The sequence below is a fragment of the Schistocerca americana genome, chromosome 3 (genome assembly GCF_021461395.2).
Source record: "Schistocerca americana isolate TAMUIC-IGC-003095 chromosome 3, iqSchAmer2.1, whole genome shotgun sequence".
Lineage (NCBI taxonomy): Eukaryota > Metazoa > Arthropoda > Insecta > Orthoptera > Acrididae > Schistocerca > Schistocerca americana.
In genome coordinates, this window is record NC_060121.1 from 936,861,084 (window position 1) to 936,874,357 (window position 13,274).

General features: G+C 42.6%; 1 long non-coding RNA gene across 1 annotated transcript; it reads right to left on the reverse strand.

The window, feature by feature from the left end:
- Positions 1-1,434: 1,434 nt before the first annotated feature.
- On the reverse strand, positions 1,435-9,606 carry LOC124607346. Its single transcript, XR_006978812.1, has 2 exons — positions 9,546-9,606; positions 1,435-1,744 (listed from the first exon to the last, which is right to left on the reverse strand). It is a non-coding gene; the product is annotated as an uncharacterized LOC124607346 (long non-coding RNA).
- Between the last annotated feature and the right edge of the window lie 3,668 nt (positions 9,607-13,274).

A 13,274-nucleotide genomic window follows, 5' to 3' on the forward strand; every position in this document is an offset into this window, starting at 1 on the left:
AAAGCCATTTGAACCATTTTTGAACCTACTTCCTTCGACTTCATAATCGTCTTCACTCAGTATACTACGCCGAAGGCCTTTCGTCTTTCGTACCGGTTTCGGTTATCACAGTATCTCTTGAAGCTTTATATCAAACGTTGCACCATTAACTAACATTTAATTTTAAGGCTGCTAGGCTTGTGATAAATCTCCAGTGAATTATTGCCTTGAAACAGCATACTGCAAGTAATAATACACAACCGCTGAATACGATAAAACCAATATGGCGTCTGCGGCATTGAGTGACACGTCATTTTTTTGTGTCATTTCCATATGGTGCAATAGCCTATTTCCCTAAAGGCAAGTGGTATAAGTCTGCCGTTATGTATATTATGGCCATCTTGCTTTTACAATATGTCCATAAAGTATTGCCATCGGTAACCTCTGATTTTGGTACCTGATACATTGCTTTCAATGTGTCAGGTTACTCATCAGTTTAATACTGGGGCTGATTATCCACCAGCTGAATACTTGATATTAATAACTCGTCAAAAGTGGAACAACTTTACACAGCTTCCTTACTGCAGATAGAGCTTGTACGTCCCTTAATCGGTACACCTTGGGCACAGAATACATATGTATGCATAACCAGGAGTACTGGGCAAATTGCGCCCAATATGCTTCAAAATGGATACGCGACGATGGAGCAGATTTGGTGTTTGACAATGTGAATTCATTATCATTTGCAGAACACTTGCAGAAATGTATAGCTTCATCAAAATAATGTGCACCCCATTTATCCAGAACGGTATTAGATTCGATGAAGCCTTGAAGCCTCTAGAGAAATCAGTCTTGCCTCAGTCCTGTTAAGTAGATGTGGTTCAAATGGTTCAAATGGCTCTGAGCACTATGGGACTTAACTTCTGAGGTCATCAGTCTCCTAGAACTTAGAACTACTTAAACCTAACTAACCTAAGGACATCACACACATCCATGCCCGAGGCAAGATTCGAACCTGCGACTGTAGCGGTCGCGCGGTTCCAGACTGTAGCGTCTAGAACCGCTCGGCCACACCGGCCGGCAGTAGATCTGGATCTTGGTGCGAAGAATTTCTCCATATTACAATTTTATCGATCACCACGTAGTTTTCCCATAGCTGTATTTTTGGCAACAGTACAAAAGGGGCTGTTGAACGTTCCTAGATGATAACAGATTTGAATTGAACGACATACAAGTTTAAAAAAATCTAATTACTTTGTCTATAGGTGGACTGGAGGGAAAAATTTTAACATTAGTGCTCAACTAGAGGATTATTATACATATAAGTCATTCTAGTGACGAAATCGTTGTTGCTGTGTGCTCTGTCTCATAAGTGAAAAATTTAATTTTAGAAATAACTAAAAAGGAATTGGATTTACAAGCTTGTGCGTTAATTCCTCGTAAAGAAAAGGCCACTTTATAAGAGAAGAAGAAAATTTATTGTGTGACTGAGAACATTAAGAATATAACAAACAGAAAGAAAATGTTGACCAGGAGGTGTTTGATTTCATTTCAGTGCCAAGTCCATAAATCCGTTGTTGACAGCTTGTGACAATTCGGTCCAGGTTTATCCGTAGACATAGGGGTAGTAGTAGTACTGCTCGCTGCCCCGGAGGGTCTCTCTGGGCTCAGCAGCCACTGGAATAGGGAAAGGGCGCGGGAAGGGCATCGGGCCAGGCATCGCCAAGGCCGCACACACCACAGCCAGCACCACCAACACGAACACCTGTGGAGAGACAATATCTCTGGTCAGAGTCAGTGTGTATAACAGTAATACTCGCTATCGCAGTGTTCCTCTGTGGCAGCACACACACAAACACACACACACACACACACACACACACACACACACACACATCACCATCACAGCCAACAACACCAGATCTAAAAGAATATCTTCAGGTAGAGACGAAATATACAGAGTGAGTCAAAATTCGTATTACAAACTTCTATGAGCTGTACAGAAGACTTAATAGATGAAATTCTGATAAGGAATCCATGCCCAGAAACATACCATTTGTCTGTAATATCAGTTTGAGGATCGGATCGTTGTCACATCTCCCATTTCACCATATTCAAATAAGCTGAGAAGAGGACGCTGTCATCACTCCCTTTTCTAATTATGACATCATGTAACATCTTCGCCCATATATGATAATGGCTGTGAATCATCGATATGTTCGAAACTGTTAGGGTTGGCTGTGGAACTGCATGGACATGTTGCGCTCTTGACTTTGGAGAGAACACCCTTTGTCGTAGAAGAGAACCAAAAGACAAGCACTTGAAACATATCCCATGCCATGTGCTCCTGCAGCACATAGGTCAAAGCTCATTGTCTCCGCTGTGTGCGTACTGAGAAGTGGAGATTTGAAAGTGATCCGATCCTCAAATTGACTTTACATCCTAGGTACGTTCTAGACATAAGTTCCTTATGAAACCTTCATCTGCTGAGGACCCTCTATAACCCATACAAGTTGTATTGGAAATTTTTAATCATTGTAACAGTAGTCGGTGGATGTTATATTATCTCGACGTAGAATATCAACGTGCCTATAGATTCTTATCATCTGCCTTGTCGATCACAATGTAGTTAGACAAAAACTTTCCATAGGTTTGTGTGCAGCTGCCACCGACCTTGCCGCTGTGTTAACACTGGTTCCCGACAGATAACCGAAGTTAAGCGCTGTCGGACTTGGGTAGCACTATGATGGATGGCTGCCCGGGACTGCTGAGAGCTGTTGGCAAGCGCGGTGCACTCAGCCCTTGTGAGGCAATTGAGGGGCTACGTGGCTGAGAAGTAGCAACTCTAAATCTACATCTACCTCTACATTTATACTCCGCAAGCCACCCAACGGTGTGTGGTGGAGGGCACTTTACGTGCCACTGTCATTACCTCCCTTTCCTGTTCCAGCCGCGTATGGTTCGCGGGAAGAACGACTGTCTGGAAGCCTCCGTGCGCGCTCTAATCTCTCTAATTTTACATTCGTGATCTCCTCGGGAGGTATAAGTAGGGGGAAGCAATATATTCGATACCTCATCCAGAAACGCACCCTCTCGAAACCTAGCGAGCAAGCTACACCGAGATGCAGAGCGCCTCTCTTGCAGAGTCTGCCACTTGAGTTTGCTAAACATCTCCGTAACGCTATCACGCTTACCAAATAACCCTGTGACGAAACGCGCCGCTCTTCTTTGGATCTTCTCTATCTCCTCCGTCAACCCGATCTGGTACGGATCCCACACTGATGAGCAATACTCAAGTATAGGTCGAACGAGTGTTTTGTAAGCCACCTACTTTGTTGATGGACTACATTTTCTAAGGACTCTCCCAATGAATCTCAACCTGGTACCCGCCTTACCAACAATTTATTTTATATGATCATTCCGCACGCATACTCCCAGATATTTTACAGAAGTAACTGCTACCAGTGTTTGTTCCGCTATCATATAATCATACAATAAAGGATCCTTCTTTCTATGTATTCGCAATACATTACATTTGTCTATGTTAAGGGTCAGTTGCCACTCCCTGCACCAAGTGCCTATCCGCTGCAGATCTTCCTGCATTTCGCAACAATTTTCTAATGCTGCAACTTCTCTGTATACTACAGCATCATCCGCGAAAAGCCGCATGGAACTTCCGACACTATCTACTAGGTCATTTATATGTATTGTGAAAAGCAATGGTCCCATAACACTCCCCTGTGGCACACCAGAGGTTACTTGAACGTCTGTAGACGTCTCTCCATTGATAATAACATGCTGTGTTCTGTTTGCTAAAAACTCTTCAATCCAGCCACACAGCTGGTCTGATATTCCGTAGGCTCTTACTTTGTTTATCAGGCGACAGTGCGGAACTGTATCGAACGCCTTCCGAAAGTCAAGAAAAATAGCATCTACCTGGGAGCCTGTATCTAATATTTTCTGGGTCTCATGGACAAATAAAGCGAGTTGGGTCTCACACGATCGCTGTTTCCGGATTCCATGTTGATTCCTACATAGTAGATTCTGGGATTCCAAAAACGACATGATACTCGAGCAAAAAACATGTGCTAAAATTCTACAACAGATCGACGTCAGAGATATAGGTCTATAGTTTTGCGCATCTGCTCGACGACCCTTCTTGAAGACTGGGACTACCTGTGCTCTTTCCAATCATTTGGAACCTTCCGTTCCTCTAGAGACTTGCGGTACACGGCTGTTAGAAGGGGGGCAAGTTCTTTCGCGTACTCTGTGTAGAATCGAATTGGTAGCCCGTCAGGTCAAGTGGACTTTCCTCTGTTGAGTGATGACGGCTGGCAGGGCAATGTGCTGCCCACATGCTCCTCCACGAACGCACCCAGTGACGCCTATCGTCTGTGGATGATACAGTGGTCGTTTGCTGCCGCTGGGGAATCAGAGCCCTGTTCAGACGAAATTTAGCAACTTTTGTGTGCGGCTGAGGATCTTGAATCTATTCCTGGTTACAAGCCTTAGGTCATTAACTGTAAGAGTCATTGAGCAGAGGACTATGAGCTCAGCACAGCACAAATATTTCGTTTGATGACGTCACATAACAGTAATTCCTTTCGTTTGCATTGTTAAGAATACGGAAATCTCTGTTATGATCTTTTTCGATAAACAATAACAGAAAAATTATTTCATTAAAGAAGTATTATAATAAGACTGTAAGTCACATTTACTCTGGACGTTTGGTAGGAAGCTGACAATCGTTTACAACACTATTCCTGAAATCCATCAATCTGTCAAATTTTACACGAATCTCTTTTATCAAAATAAACTTGTAGTACACACTATTGCAAATCATCTCCTCGAAAACTCGATGTTCGATGTGCTGTTGAGGAAATACAAAGTCATATTTGCACTAAATATCTCTGTGACACTTAAAGGTAAGCAATGCATCGGTTCAGGCGCCAAGTACGTAAAAGTGAACATCAGTATAGAGTGAAAAGTAGGTTCCTTCATGTTTGTTAAAAGTTTCTATCTAAAGAGTACTTGTGTAGTGTATTTGTAATTTTTATCAGCAGTGTCGTGCCTGAGTCCTCATTGTTTTAGACACTTCGGTTTACCAGTCACATCTATTTAAGTATCTGTGTAATATAGTATTTAATTGATTGATTCTGTTAGATCTCATAACATGCTATGGCACGACACTGAACGAATAAATCAACACATTGGAGGTTCATATTCTTAATCCATCTGCCAGTTTCCAGATCACACTCGAGTGCTACAGTGGCTCAGCAGAACTGGCACAGATTTTTGTACAACTTTTGAAAGGGAAAGGTGCCAGGTTCAAGACCTGGTCCGGTGCATCGTTTTAATCTGTTAGGAATCTGTTAGAAAGTTCCAGTTTTAAAACACTTCACATATGTTGCTCTCCAGAACTCCGAAACGCCCGATTGGGTTGGGTTGTTTGCGGGAAGGGACCAAACAGCGAGGTCATCGGTCTCATCGGATTAGGGAAGGATGTGGAAGGATGTCGGCCGTGCCCTTTTAAAGAAACCATCCCGGCATTTTGCTGGAGAGAATTACGGAAATCACGGAAAACCTAAATCAGGATGGCCGGACGCGGAATTGAACCGTCGTCCTCCCGAATGCGAGTCCAGTGTGCTAACCACTGCGCCACCTCGCTCGGTCGAAACGCCCAATGTTATAGATTCAATGCCTTTTGCGTTTTAATGTGCGCCATTTTGCAGAGAAGCTTGAAATTATGTACGAAGACTTTTGCCTTACACAATCAAACAACTGCAGTTTGACATGCAGTTTAGATAGAGATCGCTGGTAGTACAGCATATTTTCACAAGCTCCTCGGTTTGAGCATCAAGCACAGTCAAGGCGGCGCGTACTACAGCCGGCATCCGAAACAGGAAGATCTGCGACAGTAGAACGTCTCTGGGAACAGATAGGGTATGCATTTTCGATGCTTACTCTCTCAGAGAAACTGCATATGGGCATTATGTACTATCAAAAAAGGCGCACTTTTGAGCATAGTGATCATACAGTCGGAAATGGAGTACAGAAAGCTACTAAATTTTTCACATATATGACACATATGTGGACTTTGAGGTTCTCCTGGTATACGCATTTCAATAACTCATGATAATGCGACACGTCATTGGCTTCAGTCATTTACATTATTTTTCACCATTGCCGCAATCTTCATCATCCCATAACTGCTGCCCAAGCCCTTACAGCACTAACAAACATCGATGAACCTAAATATTACGGCAACTTCCCATCGTGCTACCGTGACATTGAATGTCCTCTGTTGGCGGTGCGGGCGCGCGACGCCGTCCAAGAAAGTACAAGGGCTATCCACAAAGTACATTACGTTTTGGAATTAAAAATAAATAAAGTATTGGAATTTTTTTTTATTATATACAGATGAAAGCCACACTTAAATACTACTTCTCTACATAGTTGCCATATAAATTAAGGCACTTATCGTAGCGATGGTCGAGCTTGGAAATTCCTTCGTCGTAAAATTCGGCCGCCTGCGCCTTCAACCAGGTGGTTAATCAGTAACCCGGTAGAAATACAATTTTTGTGGATTTCCTGGAAACAGGCACTACAATAAACTCTCAAAGGTATTGCCATACTCTGCACAACCTCAGAAGAGCAATACAAAACAAGCGCAGAGGAAAGTTGGGCTTTGATCTTGCTGATTCACGACAACGCCCGGGCCCACACGGCAAATGCCACTCGTGAAGTACTCGAATCTTTTAAGTGGGACTTGTTTCCTCATCCACTGTACAGTCCCGACCTGGTACCGAGCGACTTCCACTTATTCCCAGCAATGAAGAAGTGGTTGGCTATGCAGCGTTTTGATGACGACGCACAGCTTCAAGACCACGTGGTTGAAGGCGCAGGCGGCCGAATTTTACGACGAAGGAATTTCCAAGCTCGTCCATCGCTACGATATGTGCCTTAATTTAAATGGCAACTATGTAGAAAAGTAGTATTTAAGTGTGGCTTTCATCTGTATATAATAAAAAAATTCCAATACTTTATTTATTTTTAATTCCAAAACGTAATGTACTTTGTGGATAGCCCTCGTATATAAGCGGCGCAGAGACGAATGGAGAGTGGGTCTAGGGATGATATGGGCTGCAAACGGGGAAATCCATTGCCATAAGCGACATTGAGTGAGGACAGATAGTCCTGGGAGGAACTTCTAGGAAACGACGAAACAGATTGGCTGTTGGGGTGATGCTCTCATGAGCTTCTGCGGAAAGTCCTTGAAGGACAGTGAAACCTAGATGTGTAAAGCAGGATAAGCTGCGATTTGTGCTAGATCGGATAGAGTATAATGCTGGTGCAGGCACAGGGGTTTGGGACACATCGTTAAACGCACAGACGACTTCTACGTCTTCCTACGTTGATACAACGACAACGTCGATTACAACTGCAGTGGGCACACTATCGTTGACGCTGGATCGTTGTTTAAAAGGAACATGTGGCCTGGTCGGATGAATGATGTTTGTTGTTACACTAGGTCGATGACGAGAGCGAATCCGCCATCATCCAGGCGAACGATCCGCCTTCATCCAGACGAAAGGCCGATTTTCTCCCTGGCTTCTGTGAGACCCGTGGTAGTAATCTAAGGCATGAACTGCGCGAACGTTACTGCGGACTACCTGCATCCATTCGTACTATTTTCCCCGACAGCCATGGAATTTTCAACGAGGACGTCCACTTCACAAGGCTAGTATCACGCTCCAGTGGTTTGAGGGGCGTGATAGTGAACTTACATTGGTGTCCTGTTCACCAAATTCGCTTGATAAGATGGTTCAAATGGCTCTGAGCGCTATGGGGCTTAACATCTGAGGTCTTCAGACCCTAGAACTTAGAACTACTTAGACCTAAGTAACCTAAGAACATCACGCACATCGATGCCCGGGGCAGGATTCCAACTTGCGACCGTAGCAGTCACGCGGTTCCGGACTGAAGCCCCTATAACCGCTTGGCCACAGAGGCCGGCTCGCTTGATAAGAACCAAATGGAAGACGTTTGGGGCGCTTTTGGGACACAGCTTCGCGCCCACAATCACCCGAACTGTTAGTTATGTGAATTAGGTGACCTGTGCATTGACATCGGGTGCAACATAGCTGCCGGCCGGAGTGGCCGAGCGGTTCGGGGCGCTACAGTCTGGAACCGCACGACCGCTACGGTAGCAGGTTCGAATTCTGCCTCGGGCATGGATGTGTGTGATTTCCTTAGGTTAGTTACGTTTAAGTACGTCTAAGTTCTAGGGGACTGATGACCTCACAAGTTAAGTCTCATAGTGCTCAGAGCCATTTGAGAGCAACATAGCTCCGGTAAACTTTCAACGAACTACAAAATTCATGCTACATAGAACTGCTACTACACTCCGTTCATAATTATAAACAGTTCTTTGAAAACTTATGCTACATGTGCATACATTTCGATGTTACTTAACCACTTGCTGGCTTCATCGCTATTCCTCGACTGTATAATTATTTATCCCCATGTAACTGTCTAATAGTTGAGTCTTCTCCCCCCCCCCCCCCCCTCCCCTTCAGCCCCAACTTGCATTTTATTGGAAAGTGACATACGCAATTTCTTTTCCAAAAAAGGAAACGTTCGGAATTGACACAGAATTCATCAACCGACCACGGCATAACAGCCCGGATAATTATATTAGACATAATAGACACAAAAGGATTCATGTAATGTCAAACACTGTCAGACTATACATTTGGTAGAAAGTCAGTTTAATTTGTTTGGATATCTTTTAATAGACTTTTTAAAAATATTCTTGAGCGGCAAGTAGTTGGTCATGTGTGATTACAAGAGGCACACTTTTATATGATAAAGGCTAGGAGGCCAGGAACTAGCCAATAGCTTAAACTGACGCACACCGTTTGTGGAAATTTCCTAGATTTCCAGTAAACGTATGGCGACCTACAAATTTCGGCACCTTCGGCGGCTAACTGATTCACGTATATATAATATAGCTACCACTAGCTGTAGCACAGTTAACACTTTTTCCCAAAATGATTACATTGCCCGTAATTTCGGTCATTACTTGCTATACAAAAAAGTTAACACTTACTTTCAGAATGAATCGTTCACTATGAAGCCGAGTGTGCTCCATTTTGAAATTTCCTGCCAGAGTAATATTTTTTTCGTTTCGATGGTTCTTCCGTATGACCTCTACGAAGCTAACAGAGAGACCTTGTTGGTAACATATAACTCATTCCACGTGTGAGTGGCATGTTCCAAGCCTCAGTTACAAAGTATCAGAATTTTCGTAATTCACCCGCTTGAGAAATATCTTTTAGATATTATTTACAACGATGCCAGTATCATGGTAAAGTGTTCGCTGAACGAACTTATGACAGTATGTGCGTGCAATGCCTACTGGTGATAGAACTATTAATTATTCCTAGTGGAACTTCGAAAGGTAGTATACACATGAAACATATAAAGGTTTTCAGAAACTCGGCACATCGTACAACTCTTTCAATGTAATTTATATCCCAGAAGACAGACGGAGAAATACTTACGATAGCTTTCATGTTGTCGCCTTCTGTTGTCGTCGCCGCCAACTGAGCCGACGGAATGGCGATCCGGGAATTTATACGCGCTGGATGATCACCTGGAGAGGGTACCTGCATTGCCCCAGGCAAAGGCGTGGTAGGTCGGCTCTAGGACGTTACAACAGCCAGCACCCAGCTGTCGCCCCACAAGGGACCCAGTAACCAAGGTCAGTTCTACGGAAAAAGCGATAAACGTTCGCTCCTCCGACAGCTTTTTTATTACGCTAGGTCCTTTGATACTTCTCGGTCATTCTTGAACGTACTTCATGTTAATTGCTCTCAGCATACGAAAGGTGTTCAAAACCTATTAGCTGAGAGCCATAAAGTGGCGGATGCTGCTTGAAATGGGAATCGCTGTCATTTAGGTCCACGTGGCCGCTTTTATTGTGGATGAGAGGTAGCTATTGTCCTTAATTTGAATTAATGAATCATTTCTTTTAGTTGCGGCCAGTAGTACCATGATTATCATCAGCTTTTAAATCAAGTTTTATTATTATTGGTTCATTACTTCGCACTTCAGGGATTAAGTGACTGGCTGACGTTACGACTTTACACTACAGTCTATCGGCCTACCAGACTTCCTACGTTTCTCTTCTCTAGTGGAAGGTGTTTCATTATTTGTTTGGGTGATGCAATGTCTTCCATCGGCTTCAAATCGTCTTCCTATTTTTCTCTTTACTGTTGCTCTTACAATCGCAATTATTATTATTGTTATTATTATACATTTCTACCCGTAAGACAGTTTTTGAACTTGATTTTTCAATTTTTCTTGTTTAGCTCTTTTTCTTTTCCACAAATCTCTACATCCTTTGACTGTTTTAATGTTTCCACCTTTTCTTTATACTTTTACCTATTCTCCTCCTTTCACATACTTCAAATTTCGTGTCCATAATTTTGCTTTTGAATTTACCTCTTACGTTTATGAGTTCCCTATTAATTTCTGCTTGTTTTAAGTCTTGAAAATCCTCTTTGCGAGTCTGTTGTTTTCCACTCTACGTTTCTGTAGCGCTTGTATTGGCCTGTCTTGATATGTTTCTTTTGTTGTAGTGCATCCATGAGAAGTCGTCATGTCTATTCTTTCTACGTTGGATGGTTGTTTGCTCCTCCTCTTTGTATGTATTGCCCTAGGCACCTGAATTTTTTTTATTCTCTTACTTTTCTTTGTTTCAAGTGCATGGCTTCTGTATCTTAGTTCTTTCTTACGACGTATCGTATTTTCTCAAATGATGTGTGTACACCTGCTGTGGAAGAAATTTCATGCAAGTGTTTCAACCCACTTTGTCTACTGTTGCTGAGTATTGCCAGGTCATCTGCACACGCTTGAAACTGTCTTAGTCGGCCGGAGTGGCCGAGCGGTTCTAGGCGCTGCAGTCTGGAACCGCGCAGCCGCTACGGTCGCAGGTTCGAATCCTGCCTCGGGCATGGATGTGTGTGATGTCCTTAGGTTAGTTAGGTTTAAGTAGTTCTAAGTTCTAGGGGATTGATGACCTCAGAAGTTAAGTCCCATAGTGCTCAGAGCCATTTTTTTGGAACTGTCTTATAGTTTTCTTTGTACGTGTTCTTCCTAACTGAATCTCTTTTACTTTTTTTCCCATTGTTTGACAAATTTGTTCTAGATCTAGTTGAATAAAAGCAGTGAGTGTCAATCTCCTTCTCTGACCGCTGTGACTGTCCCGAATGCTACTAACACTTCTTCCATAACTTAAATTTTAGTTGGATGTTGTGTCTCTGAGTATCTGTCGTAAGAGAGCCCTAGTTTTTCTGTCTACTCCATATTCTTCCATTGTGTCGAAAGGAGTCTACCTGTCTGTGGAGACGTAAGTCTTCTTAAAATCTACAAATGTGACAACGAGTGCGTTCATTTGTCTGAGCGCCAGAATTGTAGATGGTTTCGAAATCTGTTCGATACACGTTACTCCTTTTCTGAAGCCTACTTGGTACTCACGTTTCACCTTGTGGTTTAAGTCTGTTGATTAAAACCTTGGAGGCAATTTTGTAAATGACCGGCAATAATGACAAACGTCAGTGAATAAGTCTGTCTTATCGCTCTTTATTTGCAGTGGGTCGATTAGCGCACTTTTCTATCCTGTGAGATTTTGCCTGTAATCCATATTTATGTGTCAATTTGATGAATTTTTCGTGATATTTTGGTCCTTGATTTTATTATTATTCTTATTATTATTGGCTCAGTCATTTTTTAAATGTATTAAGAATGACTTCAACAATAATTTATCAATAAGTTAGACATTTTCTCTAAGAACTCTACACCGACCATCGTGTAGTCTTTTTCCTTCATGTGCCGTCTTTCCCATCCGCTCTTGCACTGCTTTCTCTCTCTCAGCAGCCGTCAATACTTTTCTCTGTGGTTATTTAGTAATATAGGGTATCAGGGACTTAGATTTGCGGTCCCTCATGATCTCAAAGCGTGAGAAGCCCTTGACGTTGCTTTTCACACCGTTGAGCACATCCTTTAATGCGGGTACAATTTCTATGCATCATGAGTGCTTATCTCTACCGTATGTCCTGCGCAATCGCCCTGTGTCCACAATATAGCACTCGACCAAATTACTTGCCGGGTGATGTGCTGATGTTTTAGTATGTTTCATCCCATGATTTGTTACAAAGGTATCCGAGGCTCTTGATGTAAACTGCCAAACACTGTCCGATAGTATTCTTTCTGGTTTTGCTACCTTCATTAAGCAATTTTCCTCTAACTCTGCAGTCACAATCTTGCTATTTGTTTTCCATATCAGGTACAGCCTGATGAGCTTTGAAAATGCATCCACAACCACGAAGATGTATCTCATCCCTCAACGACGACTTGGTAGGTACAGAAATTATCAATTGCAAATAACTCTCCCGCCCTCTTCTGAGTAATACTTTCTACCTCCCCTTTGATACGTCACTGTACTGTGCTTCTCTTTTCCCCACTTGTCACAAGTGGTTAACTACGCACGCACTCTCCTTGATAGATTGTTAATGTGAATGATTCTGTGTAGAAGTCTGATAAATTTCTGAGCGCTGTACTGACCTTCTGCTGAAAATCATCCCTTTGTGGAGTTCGTAATACAGTGATATTTTCGCTCATCCTTTTGCTTTAAAATACAGTTTTATTTTTTTTAACTCCAGGACCTCATTCTCCATGCATCTCATGTGTTTTGCATAAGCTTGTATGAAATGTTCCCTTTCTGCCCCTTTCGTAGATAGCAGCTGATACTCCTCTTGCTCACTTAATCTTCAGCCCCAATGGGTAAATGTTACAGCTCATCAGTGATTCAATTATTTACCCTTTGATGTAATGGATTGTATACATAAATTGTTGAAAAAAATTGTTGAAAAAACGTCACGTTATGCATCAATCTCCCGTTCAACCGCTGACACTCCTGCACATCACTTGAAGCCTTGTGGTCCAGCGACAGTACTGCCTTTTGACCCTCCAGATAAAGGCGGAATTTCTGGAATTCATACACTATAGCGAGCAATTCCTTTTCTGAAATACTATAGCCTCTCTCATTTTAGTTTGGAGTATTAATGTCAAAGCCTACATTTCGATGCTCTAGTACGCCATTCACCATTTTCTCCTTCAAGACCTTACATCCAAATCCACCGTCGGAGCTATCCATGCCTAGACAAAACGGTAACGTTATGTCGGGAATGTACAACAATTTACTATTGTTCATACTACCTTTTATTCAT